The following is a 16,206-nucleotide window of genomic DNA, read 5'->3' on the forward strand; positions in this document are numbered from 1 at the left end:
AGTTTTCATACATGAATCATATGAAGATGGACTGCAGCGGAAAGAACTAAGAAAACCAAGGTATGAGTTAAGGAGGATTAGGAGCAGTCCGAGCATGTGGGGAGTGAAAAATGTTGATAGGACATTAATTTAAGTTACTTAGCTTAACTTTAGTATTGATTGTAGCATATTGACTGTGATGATTATCACATTTAAGACAAAAACTTTTGTCTGTTTTTAATTCATCAACATCATTGAAGTAAATAATGCAAATGCTGAAAATGTTCAACTTAGGGACAAAAACAAGCCGAAGTATAATGAGAAGCATTGAAGAAGCATTTTATGGCTGCTGTGAAATTTCTTATACCCGAAGAAAACCTCCAAATGTATGCATTTCCAATTCAAGTCACTCTATTTCTAGATTCTTATTGTCTTTGCTATGGAAGTGCTTAGAGGGCATGCCAAATATAGCAGACATAATAAGACGGTACAATCAAATAATACTTTTGTAGCTTGTGTGACTTCTGAGCTGCTTAAATGAACAATAATAACATATTTAAGAGCAGGATGTCAGCATTGTTGCCTTTGTAAACTTGTGTATTTGTGTCTATAGGTTGCCAAAGAATAACTATTGTATTAGAATACTGTTTGGCAAGGAAAACTAGGATGGAGTCAATCAAGAAATGCAAATATATTAACACAGGCACTAAAATTATAGACCATAAATCATTAATTATGATCATCCATTACTCCTCATTACTGCTGAAGTCTTTAATTACACAGCACAAGAGCTGCAATCAGTTATACCAAAAGGCGACCAGGCTCTGTCATGAAAGTGGTACTGTTCTTTAAGTAACATTATCTCTCAGCATTATGATGAGGCTATTAAGCACTGACTGTAATACAAAGCAAACAAAATCTCATAAAAAAGCCTTTCAAGCCTTTGTTGTTGGCTTCTTATCAGAACAATTTTAGACATGCTCTGTTGTATTTTTTCATTACTCATTTCTGAGATGGAACACATGCTATCAAAAATAATTTGTTTTTTAACACCATTTAATGCTCAAGCTTGTTTAGTTACTGAGCACATCCAGCAATAAACAGAAAGATCTTTTATCTTACAGGCATTGCAGTGGTGCACTAAAAGCTCATGTAGAACATTAGTGTGGTTTTAATGAGGATGTTCTTTCCCGTGGAAAATTAAGTGCACTATTTTAGCTGATTATAAATGATGGTGTCAAAACCAGTAGGTACCCTGTATGAAGAGACTTCAGAATGAATTTGACTTGTTTAATTATGGATTAGACTTCAGCTGTGCAGTTAAGATAGTACACTCCTTCAATCTAGCAAGTGAAGGACTCACTCTGGCTAAATTGGAAAAATTGCGGTAAAATTTTACCACCAACATGCATACTTGCATCCTACAGTGGTGCTGCAGTAATCTCTAGAATGACATTTTTTGGTTTAAAAACAAGGAAAACCCCTTTTACAACAAAGGTGGGCTTTGGGGTGGGCCTTGAGATGGGCTTTGGGTGGGCTTTGGGGTGGGCTTCGGAGTTGTTTTTTTCGGGGGGCTGATTTTCGTTAGTTGGTGATTGATATCAGATAGCTAACAATACTGCTAAGAAGCTGAATATCTTATCATAGAACTCTAGTGACTGTTTTCAAATCATCATTATATTAAAGAGAACGGATTCCACAAATGACAGAAATGACTTGTCAGATGAACAAAACAACAAATTAAAAACTTAAGTTAGCAAGGTAGCTGTGTATCTAGATATCTTATGTGCCCACGAATGGCCCCCACTCTTGAGCTTCAAGCCACCGAAGAGTTAACGTAGTACCAGAAAATGATTAACAGCGAGCGGAAGAGATGTCCATTAACCTTTCCTGAACCGTTTCGCTTTCCATAGTTCCAGGGTTTCTAGCCGTTGATATCTGTTCAGTGAGTGCCCGTGCCCGAGAGTTGTAAAGGGAAACGTGAATCATATGCAACACCTGCAGCTTAATGGAGACTTGCAAGAATTCATACTTAATCAGTCCAACATCTTTATTACAAAGTAAGCTTAGATTAATTGAGTTATTTACAGTTGGTACGTAAGGCATATCGCAGCCTTTTGAGGTGGTGCTGGGGGTATTTAGGTCAGCACATGAGTGTGGTTATCTCCTTGCCCTAGCCTATGCTTTCATATTTATGAGTGCGGCACGAGTAGGGCATCATCGGGGACGGTAACGCTGTTTGACTGATTTGCATACTGTGACGTGTCTTCGTACTTCGGTACAAAGACACGTCATCTGCGCCTATAGCAGAGTTGAACCAGAGGGGCGCTGCAGAGGCGGAACTGACCCTGATAAAAATTATATTTTTATCATTTAGAAAGATGTGTCCACATTTTAAGCAAGGCTGGTACATTTTATTATTACAGAGCAGTGCATTTCAGCTGTTAATGAAAAAAAGGTCTTAGGGTGTAGTTACTCTTTAAGCTAGCAGTCAGGATTGATTGAGCGGCGCAGGGATTCCAAGTGTTTTTATGATCTATTTGCATATTTTATATGCTGTAATTTTGTAATTGCAGCAAATAACATATTAAATGTTAATTTTGCCCGGAATGGCTATTTAAAAACCGAAATCATAAAAGTATTCTTTCTTACATACTTACTTTGCCATTTTTCCCAAAACTGAAGGCCTAGCTTTTACTATGCTATATCATATACATTTGCTCTCCTGTTCTCTTATTTCTCCATGTAGTGTCAGTATTACATAGTAGTGGATGATACTACAGATGGATCACTTTCCCCTCTGCAGTGACCCTGAATCCAGCTGCCCCATTTGACTTCTTCTGAGAAGTGCTTGCATTTGCGGCAAAGTGTTTCAAGGCTAATGAGCAGTTTGTTGATATTGTGTCTGCCTGAAACTCTGAGTGTGTTTTGTCTGGCATTGACTTTCTAAGTTGTCATCCTAATTGAAGTAGGCCTTGTGCATCTACAATAGGGGCAACATCTGCTGGGTATCAGCCTGCGACAGCTGTGACAGGCACTTTTTGGGAGTTAATGAGGATCCATGTAAACTAATAAGAACTATATTCGCCTTTCATGTTGCTGTAAAAATGTCTAGAGGTTACAGCAGGTTTCCTGCTTCTACTTGCTAACAAGCTACTAGAATTCTGTGGGGATGCTAGCAGAAGTTAGCATTATAGTTGAGGTGGTTTTTTCCTCATGTTTTCACTTTGAGTCTTGACATTTAAGGCCCAAATTGAAACCGTGGTCTAGTAGTTTACTTCAGATAGTAGCCTACTGCCAGACTTTAATAACTAGCATTACTAGCATAACAGTATAAACAAGATATGCTCAGGCAAAAAGGCTCACATAATGTATACATTCTACAGTTTGATAGTTTGTGACAAGATACAGACCAGGCTCACGTTAATGCAAGACGATCTTGTAAAAACCATCGGATCATCAAGCACTATATGATCGTAAAAAGAATCAATTCTTTGAGAAATGAAATAATTCTAATTAAAAATAAGCTGAAAAACAGAGAAAAAGGCCTTAACATGATCTTATCTGAGGTGTGTCATAATGTTAAGATCACTTTGGAGTGTTTGAGTCAATTGTGCTCTGACATTATACAATGGTATTTGTTCCATTGGTGGAATATCCATGTAAGTAAGTACTCTGCCCCATGCCTTTACAGGATATTATGGGGCTCATGGTTGGACAGCAGATTAAAAGAAGCCTTTGCTATCATATTTTCATGACATCTGGGATTTTGAGGAGATACTGCATATTGACACCCTCAAAAGTAAACCAAAGCCAGGGTAAAGAATTCAGAGGCTGTTATCTAGACTGATAAATATCAACCAGTCACACAGACATATGACATTTAATATGCAAGATAGGCAGGCAGATTTTGACGGGCAGTATCAAACCTTCAAAATCTAGAAAGCTAATTAAAAAAACATGGTTGTCATACATATAAAATTTGGTATCTCGTCTCTGTAGATTTCAGCAGTGATGGCATGATGGTCCTAAACTTTACATGTCATTTGACTGGGGGTGTTTATAACTACTGCTCACATCTTGAGGTATACATATTATACATATTTTCACACTGAAGTTATAATAATACTTATAACTGTACCTGGCACCCATTGCACATTTTATATTACTTTGATTATTTTGTTTATTGTATATTTATTTTTTTCTTATATTTTATTAGAATATACACACCAAGATACATTCTTTGTACATCTACTACTTTGCAAAAAAGATTCTGATTCTGTTTCTTGTTTATATGCACATGGATAATGGATGCACATGGATTCTCCAATAGAGGGTAACCATCTGGGCCCCATTAAGTGGAAGCGTAGATTGGCCAAATGGTTTGTGTCTCTCTGCACTGTAGTATGATATTGCTCACTTCAGGTCTGCAGGCAAATGTTTTATTTGGCAGTCTGGCCCAAAACATGTCCACTACGGTTCCTATAGATAGCATATGGTGTAAAGCCTCCTAGTATATCTACATTTTCACTGGTGTGGGTCTCTGGATTTTTTTTTGCAGAGATTCTACATAAGATGTGTTCCTGAACACAAAAAAAGGATTCATTTTGGGGAATATTTCATTAGGCAAGAGTTTAAAATGAATTTAAAACTTTATAGACGGTTCTTCAAGGGGTCTTCAGTAAAGGCAATGGATCTATTTAGAACCATGAGTTCTATATTTCCTAAATGTTCTTTGCCTGGTGAAATGGCTCATCATATTGATGGAGAAAATGTTGTGTATGGTACTGTATATAACTTTTTTGAAAACAGTATATAACAGGTTCTGTATAGCACCAAAAAGGATTTTACTATTGCTGCAATGTTACACTTTGCTAAAAGAATTGGTGGTCTAGCACAGTGGTTCTCAAACCAGTCCCAGATGGACAACCAAATGGTCAAGATTTTTGCTCCAACCTAACTTGCAACACATAAGGATAGAGCAAAAACATGTACTGTCTGGGGGCCCTGAGGACTGGTTTGAGAACCACTGGTCTACCAAATGAATCTGTTGAATGTGAGAGTGCTCTAAAAACCAATTGAGGTTGGAGAGAAAATGGGAAAATCAGTGCTTCAAAAACATCTATACCTCAGAGATGCAAATATTTTATGTATAACAGTGTAGTGAAAATATAATCAGTTAAAGAACTGCTAAGGAACGAACATTAAAGCCACACAAACATAAAAAGTACACCTCAATGGAAAAGATCACATAAAAGAAAAAAATAGGATATGGGCTCTTTAAGCTCTTGTTCTTTGTTCAGTAAAACGTAAATTAGACACATAATTAATGATAATAATTCATGAGACATAGTTAATGATAATAATGAACTTGGAATCCATGAGTCACTTTGTCAATTGATGAAGGAGTCATTATCATATTAATACAATCTGCAGCTTCATGCACAAGAAATCTGCTTTGCTTACAAAAACAAAAAAGCTCTTATGCATGTCCAAATGGCTCTATTCTGACTCAGTTTATAGTCAGCCTTTGTTAGAGGTTCAGAGAGACCAATTTGAACCCATGAGCCAATGCAAGCAAGTGGACTGAGCCAAGGAGTAGCTTGGGGACTCTGTGCCATTAAAACTACATTACACTCCAATCTGTAAATCTCCAGGGATTCAGTGGGCTGTTGCTAGGCTGCCATTGAGAGTCTAAACAGAGGAGCAACACTTGCATGCTGCACACTGCAAATCTGTGCTCAGACAGCTAACCACAAAAAGTCATATGAGTTTGACACCCTCAGACTGACGTGTTGCCCTTTACAAAGGCGCTGGTAATTACAGCCTGTATTACACTATGAACTTTTATTTTGTTGTATAATACTGTTTTCGTATGGAAATTAAAAATAATGAGACGTTCAGCATCAATGGCTCTCAACATCCACTGCTATGGTCTGTGGAACGCTGCTGCTTGTGGCGGCAGAATTTTCTGTCGTGGCTCCTTAGAAAACAATGGAATATTTAGTTTGCCGTAGTCTGTCTACTGCAAAATGTGAATGCAGCATAACTTGCAGTCTATGAACTGTTCTCAATTCAGTATTTAGTATTACTTGTGAGCACATATTAGGGCCTTATTAAAGGGCCCGTATTTTGGAAAACTAACATTTTTTTGATGTAGGGTATTAACACTTTTTACACACAGTTTTAAAACATACTGGTTACTTCTCTCTCCATACAGCTGCAAAAACAGTCCATTTTGAATACACTGTTTCTGTGATGTCATGGAAAACCCTCTGATTCACACTGAAGTTATAACAAGTGTATCATCCCAGATAGCTTTTTGAGTGAGGCATGATACAGGGCAGCTAAAGGCACAGTACCAAACCAGCTTGTTTAATTGTAAGTGACAAAGAGTTGGAAAGTGGTCATGAAAAAATTAATTACAGCTGTTTTGGCAGATAAAGCCACACAAACATTAAAAGTACACCTCAGTGGAAAAGATCACATACATGAAAATGAGGATATGGGCTCAGATGACAGCATTTGATTCCTTCTTCTTTTACAGAACTCATGTATGGAAAACAAACTGACATATTAGTAAAATACTTTGAATAGGTATTGACATTTTGATGCAAACTGAATTACTGACACTTTAACACTGTAAATTGTTCTGTGCTTACCAAGATTTAAAATCTTAGATCTGGAAATATGAGATTAATTATCTTGTTTTAAAAGTCATTCACTAGTTTCTTTGAATTCATGGTATATTCTGAGTAATTTACTGGAAATTGAATAAAACTCTTGCTACAATAGCAAGAGTACTAAAATGTACTATTCTCATTACAAAAAAATAGTGTTTTAAGATTCAGTGACACAAACTCAAGTTCAATTCCTTGATGTTTTTTCATTCCCTGTTATCAGGTATAGTTTTATTTCACTCAGAAATATTTGTTCAAACAGTATAGCCTTTTTTGTTCTTCAGTGGTCCAATGTCATCTCTCTCTGTCCCTCTCTGACTCTCTCTCTCTCTCTCTCTCTCTCTCTCTCTCTCTGTTCAGTTGTCAATAAATGTTGACAGAAATTTCACTTGCTGTCCTGATGGTGATTTCAGTTAAAATAGTCTCCTGTTTTAAGATTAGATTAAGGACTATTTTTGAATGAGTTTAGGCCTACCTACTTCAAGATGATTGAACTTGTTTAAAGTAACAGCATAATCATTTATTTATTTACAGCATAATCATTTATTATTTTCTTGTTCCTTGGCCTTCATTTTTTCAGTGTGCTAAAATGAAAAATGTAAAAAACTGAATTAAGAATTATCTGCTAGTATTCAGTGTATTTCACTTTTTACTGTGGTGTAGCAAGTCCAGTCTCAAGTATTAGAGCCTATTCTTATTTCTAGACTTACTTCATTGAATATTTCTTGTCAAGTAAAATTATCTTACTGGGATAGATACTTCACTTGTAGTCATTTTCTCATGAAATTCACAATTTATTTCTTGTATTTTAGCCAACCTTTTTTGCAGTGTAGTCTGTAATTAGGAAGACTAAGGTGTCTCGATTCACTCACTAGTTCTGTATGTAGTGAATCAGTACATAGGAATTCAGGCACTGGCAGGTTTTGGCAGTATCTATTATAACGCTTTTTGCCATCTTGTCTGGCATTTTTTCAATATTGAAAAAACTAGTTCACTTCACATGGTTAATAAGTGAACACAGTGCACAATTTTCAAGCTATCATTCATGTCAAACCATCTATCGAACAATTGATAAATGTTAAATAGTGCTGCTAACTAGGAGAAAAGAGCTGGTTAGCATTAGCTTCACTACCATGCTAACAGCTCTGCCCACCACAGAACATGTTCCATTCTGGATAACTAAAGCACTGACACAAGTTTAGATTATTAAAATAATGACTACAATATAAGAGAGTGACATTGAGCAGCCGCTGACGGGACAGAAAGCAAAATTAAACTGTTCTGTGGAGATCTGTAACCTGATATGCTACCGTAATGTTAGCTTAGTGAGCAGCTATGGGCCTAGTGCCATCCTTTACAGTACAGGCCTGATTCTGAAAATTGGTGCTCTGTTGACAATTTAGATGATAAAAATGTTTGAGAGAGCAAAAGTAAAGGGACAGTAAGCCAAAATCAAACCTGTTTTGTGGTAGCTAACTGATACTAAATTAACACCCATTAGAGCACAATAGCACAAAGTCAAGTTAATGGTGTTGGAGTAAAATCTGAAATCGAATTGATTGTTCAGTGGTCCTAAGAAACACCCAGCAGCAGAGCAAACAAACAGACATCTCTCATTGTGCTTGTTTTGGCCACCAGAGGGGGGCTGGCTGCTGCCATCTACTAACCACTTCTACCACTTGCCCATCTAGTTTTAGACAATATTGCTGTGTAAAACTCAACCAAAGCTAGCAAGTGTCAAGTGAATCCACAACATCACCACAAATGTCTTTTCAAGACACGAGGTGACCCATGGATTAAAAGCAGGGCTGGGATTATGGGACTTAAATCAAACTAGCAGGTGATAGACAGGGTATCTGACTTGTATCGGCATACAAACTACTTGAATGCAGCTACCATTTGATCTACAAATAGTGTATAATTTTTTTTTAATTGTGTCACTTTTTCAGCCATCCATATATGACATATGGCATATGTTGATTGCAGCCATGTCTGATATAAATCTTTTATAGGACTGCTGTAATATATTTTCATGTTTGCTGACCATTTTCTTCATTCAGTGTTCCATAGTTTACCATAGCATATGTTAGTCTACTGTATTATTTTCTGACAGAGTTTACAAAGTTACTTAATTAATACCCACTTTTTTCAGTCAGCCTTCACCACAGGTTATTACAGTGCAAAAGCTGCCAAAAAAGCCCCACAGAAACCATTTAGTGTTTCTGTTGGTTCTTGATGGTTTTGCTATGTGCTAACCATGGTTCAGCAGCTGTAACTAAAACACAGTCGACTGATGACTAAACAGACATTCGGTTAACATTTCAGTAACAATATATCTGTAAAGATTTATGCTTAAAGTCCATAACTGAATATTTCTGAAGGGTGTTATGTGTCAAGCAAACCCTATCACTTAAGACATGGCATTAATTTAATCTCACACTCTTACACTTTACCTGCACTTAATGATTATTCTATTTCGGATCTACAAAAAAGACTTTAGATGTTGGGTTTGTTGAAAGAGAAAAAAGGCTTCAGTCTTTATTTAAACTCAGCACAAGACCTTGCTTAGCCATAAGGTCTCTGGAAACCAAATGTGAATACAATGTACAAAATTCCATGTTTTTTTACACTTTTCTCTTTTAATGTGTCATGACCTGTTTTGCCCATCATTAAATTCACTTTTTTGGACCCAATTAAATTCGACCCATTAAAAAGGTCAAGTTGTCTTATTTGTATCTGAATCAAGGGCAAGCTGCATCTTTGGTACCCAGCACCTTCCTTGGTGCTTATCAAACACCTGTTTATACAATTGCCTACTTGTGGCTTTAAGTTCAAAGGGTTCCTATGCCTATGTAATTTTCACATAACAGACTGTGATGATGTCAGTGGCCAGGACACATCACCAAGACTGTTTAAGACATTACACCTCAAAAGAGAGAGAGACTTTGTAAGACATGGTGGTACAGGGGCCTCTGTCCTCTTATAGGAGCTGGGTGACGTCACAGCTATCCTGTAGAGGGGGAGCAAAGCTGGAGTAAACCTGCAGAGAGAAAAGAGTGTTAATTAAAGCTATAGCTAAATGTGAATGTACTAATTGGTGTAGAAATGAGATGCTGTGCAGAATGTAAATAAAGATAGAATGCAATGATATGAAAATCGTGTGAACCCTATTTTTAATTGAAAACTGTACAAAGACAACATACCACATGTTGAAACTGAGAAACGGATGCTGGCTTTTGAACTGTGCATTGATAACAAGCCTGGTGGTGGTTTAGCCTGGATGATGCAGTGTCCATGATTTCCAAAAGGAATCTCAAATTTTGATTTATCTGACCCCAGGACACTTTTCTCCTTCACCTCAGGCCATCTTGAGATGAGAGTAGAGTTTAAACATGCATTTGGGGGTGCAGCGATGAACTGTGTTCAAAGACAATGGTTTTTGGAAGTGTTCCTGAGCCCATGCAGTGATTTCCATAAAAAATGGGCTTATACACTAATCAGGCATAACATTATGACCACCTCCTTGTTTCTACGCTCATTGTCCACTTTATCAGCTCCACTTACTATATAGGTGCACTTTGTAGTTCTACAATTACAGACCATCCATCTGTTTCTCTGCATACTTTGTTAGCCCCCTTTTACCCTCTTCTTCAGTGGTCAGGAGCCCATGGACCCTCACAGAGCAGGTACTATTTGGGTGGTGGATCATTCTCAGCACATGCTTAATTTGTGTTTTACTGAACAAACAGAACAAGAACTTAGTAAAGCTGCAGTATGTGTTCCTTTGAAAAAAGTGATACCATTTACCTTTTGATGTATATCATTCTCAATGTAGGGCGCTCACAGGATGAATCTATTCAGAGACACATAAATAGCCACACACACTAGAGACTATGCTTGATGTGTGACTTGATTGTGTGTGTGTGTTGCTGGGGTGGATGTGCAGGTGATCCTGCTTTGAACTAGCACAGCTGTAGCACAGCTGTGCACCTCAATTGGTCTAAGAGGACGCTTGGGAATATAGAGTGAGCTATCTTTGTGGAGTACCCCAAGATTCGATCTATCATATGAGATGTGGAGAAAGGAATAGACTTTTACAGTGTACAGTGATGGAGAGAAACATTTTTTACACTGGCAATTTAGCCTTAATGTTACCAAAAAACATGTTGCCGAATTGAAGCTGTAATAATATACTTCCCTGTATTGTCAGTACAGTAAGGATGGGACCTATCTTTTGGTGACTTAGCATGTCAGCAGCACTGCTTCATAATGCCTGGTGAAAATGCTCCTAATGAATAACTGTGTGACTTGTTTTGTCAATCTATGCTGCCTGGACAATTAGTGCAAATGCATTTCAGTATGCCTTGGGCACAAACCGAGCTCCCTTTTTTATTTTCTGTTTGCACTGAACTTGCTCCAATCTGCTAAAATGGAGTTGAATACCAGAGAAATATTTGATGCTTCCCTTCTTTGGATTCAATTTGCTTCACTGAATTTGTGTTCCCTGCACAAGAGGTGGGGGGACTTTTCAGCCATGCTAGCTTGCATTACATGCATGTACTAACAACAGGCGTCTTGTCACTGCACTGCTTCACACGTTTTCAGCTGTTCTCCTGTTTCTGGGAACTTGATCGAGTTTTGTGCCAAGCTAGAGAAGCACTCCAGGTGAATAATGGAATAAAACAGACAGCATGAGACCCACTGTATGTAACTATATGTGACAACACTGATGCAGTTCTCAGTACAATAGTTAACGCTATGCAAAACTGATGTTGAATCCATGGGTCCTGCTGACAGTTTCACACCCACTGGACAAGACACAGTCAAGGCAACAGACAATTTTGTTGCTGCCTCACCCCACCCTTTGGGATGTAGGCCTCGGGATTGTACAGACTCAGTCAGGCCAGGGCACAGGCAGCATTGAAATAGACCCAGCTGTTCACTTTAAAGAATTTTATTCAATTTAATTGTTGACCATAGGAAAATAACAGGTCCTATCACATACTTCATATTTGCAGGCTCAATGAGTTCCTAAAACACCAATATTCTCTGGCTATACATCTAAAGGGTGCTTATTTTATGCCCTCTTTACCACAGACAACCTTCCTAGGAGAAGCATGTCAGTTCAGTTCTTCTCTTCAGCTTTATTGCCCAAGGGTATTCACCAGATGTGTGCAGGCTGCATCAGGGCCCCTAAGAACATATAGCATAATAATTCTTCCCTCCCTGAAAGACCTTCATTCAAGGTAATAAATGATTGGGCAGCAGCTACTTGGTCATTGTCCTGGGTCTACAAGAGTAATTGTCACTTCTCATCACTCAGTGACCTCAAAACTGCTACCTGGGGCTACTTAAGCTTCACTCTAGGTAAGTCTCATTTGTCATGACACTTCTATTATCCACTGTACCTGTGAACTGGAAGAAAAACTCTTTTGCTGGCTCAGAAAATTCATTCATAGGACTATCTCTGGACCAAACCACTCTTATTACATGTCAGTGCATGGCCCCTCTAGTGCCATGACGATAAAAACAATTTCTTCTTGCCCATATGCCTCTGGGGTAAGTTTGATGCCATTAGAACGCATGAACATACTCTAGTTACTTAATGTTCATCTGGTATTTAAATAATTTCAGCACCACCATAGTACCATAACTCCACTGTGGCATAAAAATCATAAAGGTGGCACTAACCAGGATCATGTTGCTGCTGCTCGGAGCTGTAAGTGATGAACTGTGAGTTGTCTGACACTCAGGCATGTGAATCTCTTTTTAATGCAGGACATGTCTTTTGAAAATGTTTTTGACAGGTGTGCAGATAATTGGTGCAACCTGGTGTTAAATTCATATTAATGTTTACATGGCTGCTGTTTATATATATGGGATAACCCGTGGTGAAAAAGGCTTTGCTTAAGGGCGGACATGTGGTACCTACAGCTCATGAACTCACCTAAATGTATGCCATGGGCTTTGCCCTAGGGCTAGGACAAGAGTGTCAAATTCAGATCTTTTGGGGCTACAGCCCTGCAGACAATGTTTTTCATCTTCTAACACTATAAGTTCAACTCACAAATGCATTTTTCAGCTGAGGCAGAATGCTGAACTCTATAGTGGGCCTCCAGGACTGGAGTCTGAAGGCCATTGCTCACCAGACAAGCCATGCAGTGCCATATAGCATTGCATATCAGATGCAGTGTTGCAGTGAGAGCACTGATAAATATCAAGCTCAAGTTCAGTTTGCCCTCTTCTCATATAGATCTAATGGAGTAAACTTTTAAAATCATTTGGTGAACTCAACTTGTTTGGTGTTAACAAACTTCATACATTTATTGTTTTCAAGCTAAAAGATACAAGGTTAAAAAAGATTAGGCTAGTAATGTTATCTGAGCTAACAGATGATTAGCATTTGTCTGTTTATCTTAAACATTTTGTACTGACTGCCTTTCTCTGCATAAATTTCAAGCTTCAGGTCACCTAACATCAATTTATGTGGTCTTGTTCTGTTTAATTTTGTGCAGTAATAGCAAAATGCTAAATGGTACACTTTGGTGGTCAGAGAAATTGAGCAGTACTGGAAGTCACAGAGTGTTGAACCTAAATGTAGGCTTTGATGTGTGCAACTCCATTAAAAATAATTGTTTTAAATTTCTGGATTCTAATTCAGCCCCCTCGTTGTCTCAAGCAGGCCTCAAGTGGATCTCACAAAGGACTCTTATCTACTGATGATTACCTCAGCCAGCATGTAGGGAAGCTGCATGCATCATCTGTAAGCCTGCTATGTCTGCAATCAGTGGCTGTGGCATCATGCTATGGATCCATCTGGTATTTCTCTCTAAGGTCTTATGCCCACAATATGTAAATTGATGTATTGCTTTGGCTTCATGATCAGGACGTTTGACATTGCCTGTAATCTTCACCAGTGCACTTTAGTGCTTGTTGATATCTGCCAAACAGACCAATTACTGTTTGCTTCAGTTATAGAAATACAGAGAATCTTCTGCCACAACAAAGGCCTTTACACTGGGAGGTTGGTGGAGGTCATTTATGTCAGGTCTATCTCTTGTCACTCTGCCTGGATTACAGCACTGAAAAGTGTCTCTGATTGATGGTTTTTACAGCAGCTACTTGGTCATTGTCCTCCTTCTACAGAGTTAATGTCACTTCTCATCATGCAATGACCTCAGCACTGCTACCTGGGGCTATTTCAGCTTCAATCTAGGTAAAGTCCCATTTGTCATGACACTTGTATCAGTCATCCACTATACCTAGATATTTGTCATCTAGGTTCACAACCTCAGAGAGAATGGGCTGAAATTCGTTTTGAGGCTGTGAGCCATGAGGAACCTGGAAATCTTTGTGTTTACAGCAGAGGTGGTAAGTAACGAAGTACAAGTACTTTGTTAGTGTACTTAAGTAATTTTTTAAGTATCTGTATTTGAGCATTTCTGTCATTCAGTAATTATTTCTTTTAACTCACTATGTTTCAAAGGAAAAATCTGTACTTGTTACTTTACTTCTTACTTTAGTTGTAACAATCTATTTATTTATTTATTTTATGTATTTTGGGGTTATCGGGAGAGTCAGGAGAATTCCCAGTAAACTGGTAGAGTTTCAGGTCAGTTACTGCAAGTTAATGAATAAACTCACAGCACAAGAATCCTCGAACTGTTAATATTGCATCCAAATTTATATCTGTTGTGATGTAGGCAGCCCCTGTCTCGAGTGATACAGCCCCAGGACTGTAACTGAGACTCATACAGTGGATAGAGATTAAATGAAGCTGAAGTTAACTTAATTTCCCATTCCACTTTAAATAATCTAGCAGTTATGTTCAGACACCTGAACAGACGTTACTTCAGTGCATTGAGTCAAGACATAAATAGACCAATAAACATGTTTTATGTTTGCCGTGGCAATATGCTTTAGCCTACAATGACTAGATTAAGGTTTTTAAGATTGCTGTGTCGTTTTCCTTGTAATTACACATTAGCTCTGTGATGTCTTCATTTGGGTCTGCCCAGTTGCTACTGTTTTGTGGGGTGGAAGTGTTGGAATATGTAGAATGATGCATGCATGGCTGTTAGGAATAGGCTATAGCCAGATGCAATGACACTGCAGGACATTAGCACGCTTTGTGTGTGTGTAACTCCAGGTCTGAAAACAAGTCCCACTCCCGTCCTGGTCTTACTTAAAGGATTCATTTGGTCTGGTGTTCAGCCTTCACTGCTGAAGTAAAAACAGACTGTTTTTTCTTAGGAGATGTTGCAACAATATCCAGCTCAAATTCTTGTAAAGAAAATCTAATATGTAAACATGTTTAGGTGCTCAAGATGTGTGGATTTTTGTGGATGATGATGCATGCAGTTCTAGTATAAACCATTATGTACACACTGTTTGATTGATGTGCACCTCTAACTCTCAGTATAAAGATATCCTATTCCAAAAATTTAATTGGAGATGATTTTTAAAGATATACTTTTACTTTTTTACTTTACGTACAATTATAAATATGTACTTTTATACTTTTACTTGAGTACAAAATCTGTTATACTTCAACTTTTACTTCAATATTTTTTTTTACAAAAAAAGTACTTTTACCTAAGTAGTACTTACTCATCTTTCTTGAGGTCTTGAACAACTGTGTAAGGAAAGTATTGTCTTATATAGTTAATGTCCTGTCTATGTATACATTGTACAGCTGCCACTTCTTTATTACTTTGCAAAGACGGACACTGCCCTCTACTGGACTCCCATTCTTAATGTTATACAACAGCATACCACAAGCCACAACTAAATTTATTTTTTAGATTCAAACGTCACAAATCCATAGATTTTTCAAAAGTTAAACAATTAAATCAATAAGATCTGGACAAAGTCATTCAGAGTGGTTTAATGCAAAATGCGTCACTCTAGTGTCAGAACTGTTCAAAGCGGTGATGATTGAAAACAGACATCTGAAGCACTTACAGGGCAATCTGCATAATTCAGTTTTTAAGATGTAAATAAAGACATTCAGAGTGGTTTGATGTGAAACGACCCATTCTAAAAAACTTTTTGTGTGAGAATTGTTTAGTGGTGGGACTATTTAAGGACTATTTTGCTTGACAATGCCCTCTATGCACCTCTCCACCAAAAATGGATATAAAAATTAGGTTTCAGGCCAAAACCTTCTCTCAAAAGAAACATAAAACAATGTCATCAGGCATATGATTTTATGTAATAACGTTCCATGAGGGAGCTTTAGGAAGCATTCAAATCTTCAGATGCCCATCACCACCTCTGTAAACAGTAAACAGTTACTGACTCTATAGGTTTCTCTAGACCGGAACATTTCACACTGAACCACTCTGAATTACTTTATTTACATTTTAGCATTTGAATTATTGTGAGTGGAATTACCCTTTAATGTATCTAATAGCTACCTCACAGGAAGTTATTACATAAAATGTCCATTGTAAAATTTTGGCCAAAAACAAACATATATATATATATATATATATATATATATATATATATATATATATATATATATTTGTTGTAAACACAAGCA

Source organism: Colossoma macropomum, unplaced genomic scaffold (genome assembly GCF_904425465.1).
Source record: "Colossoma macropomum unplaced genomic scaffold, Colossoma_macropomum, whole genome shotgun sequence".
Lineage (NCBI taxonomy): Eukaryota > Metazoa > Chordata > Actinopteri > Characiformes > Serrasalmidae > Colossoma > Colossoma macropomum.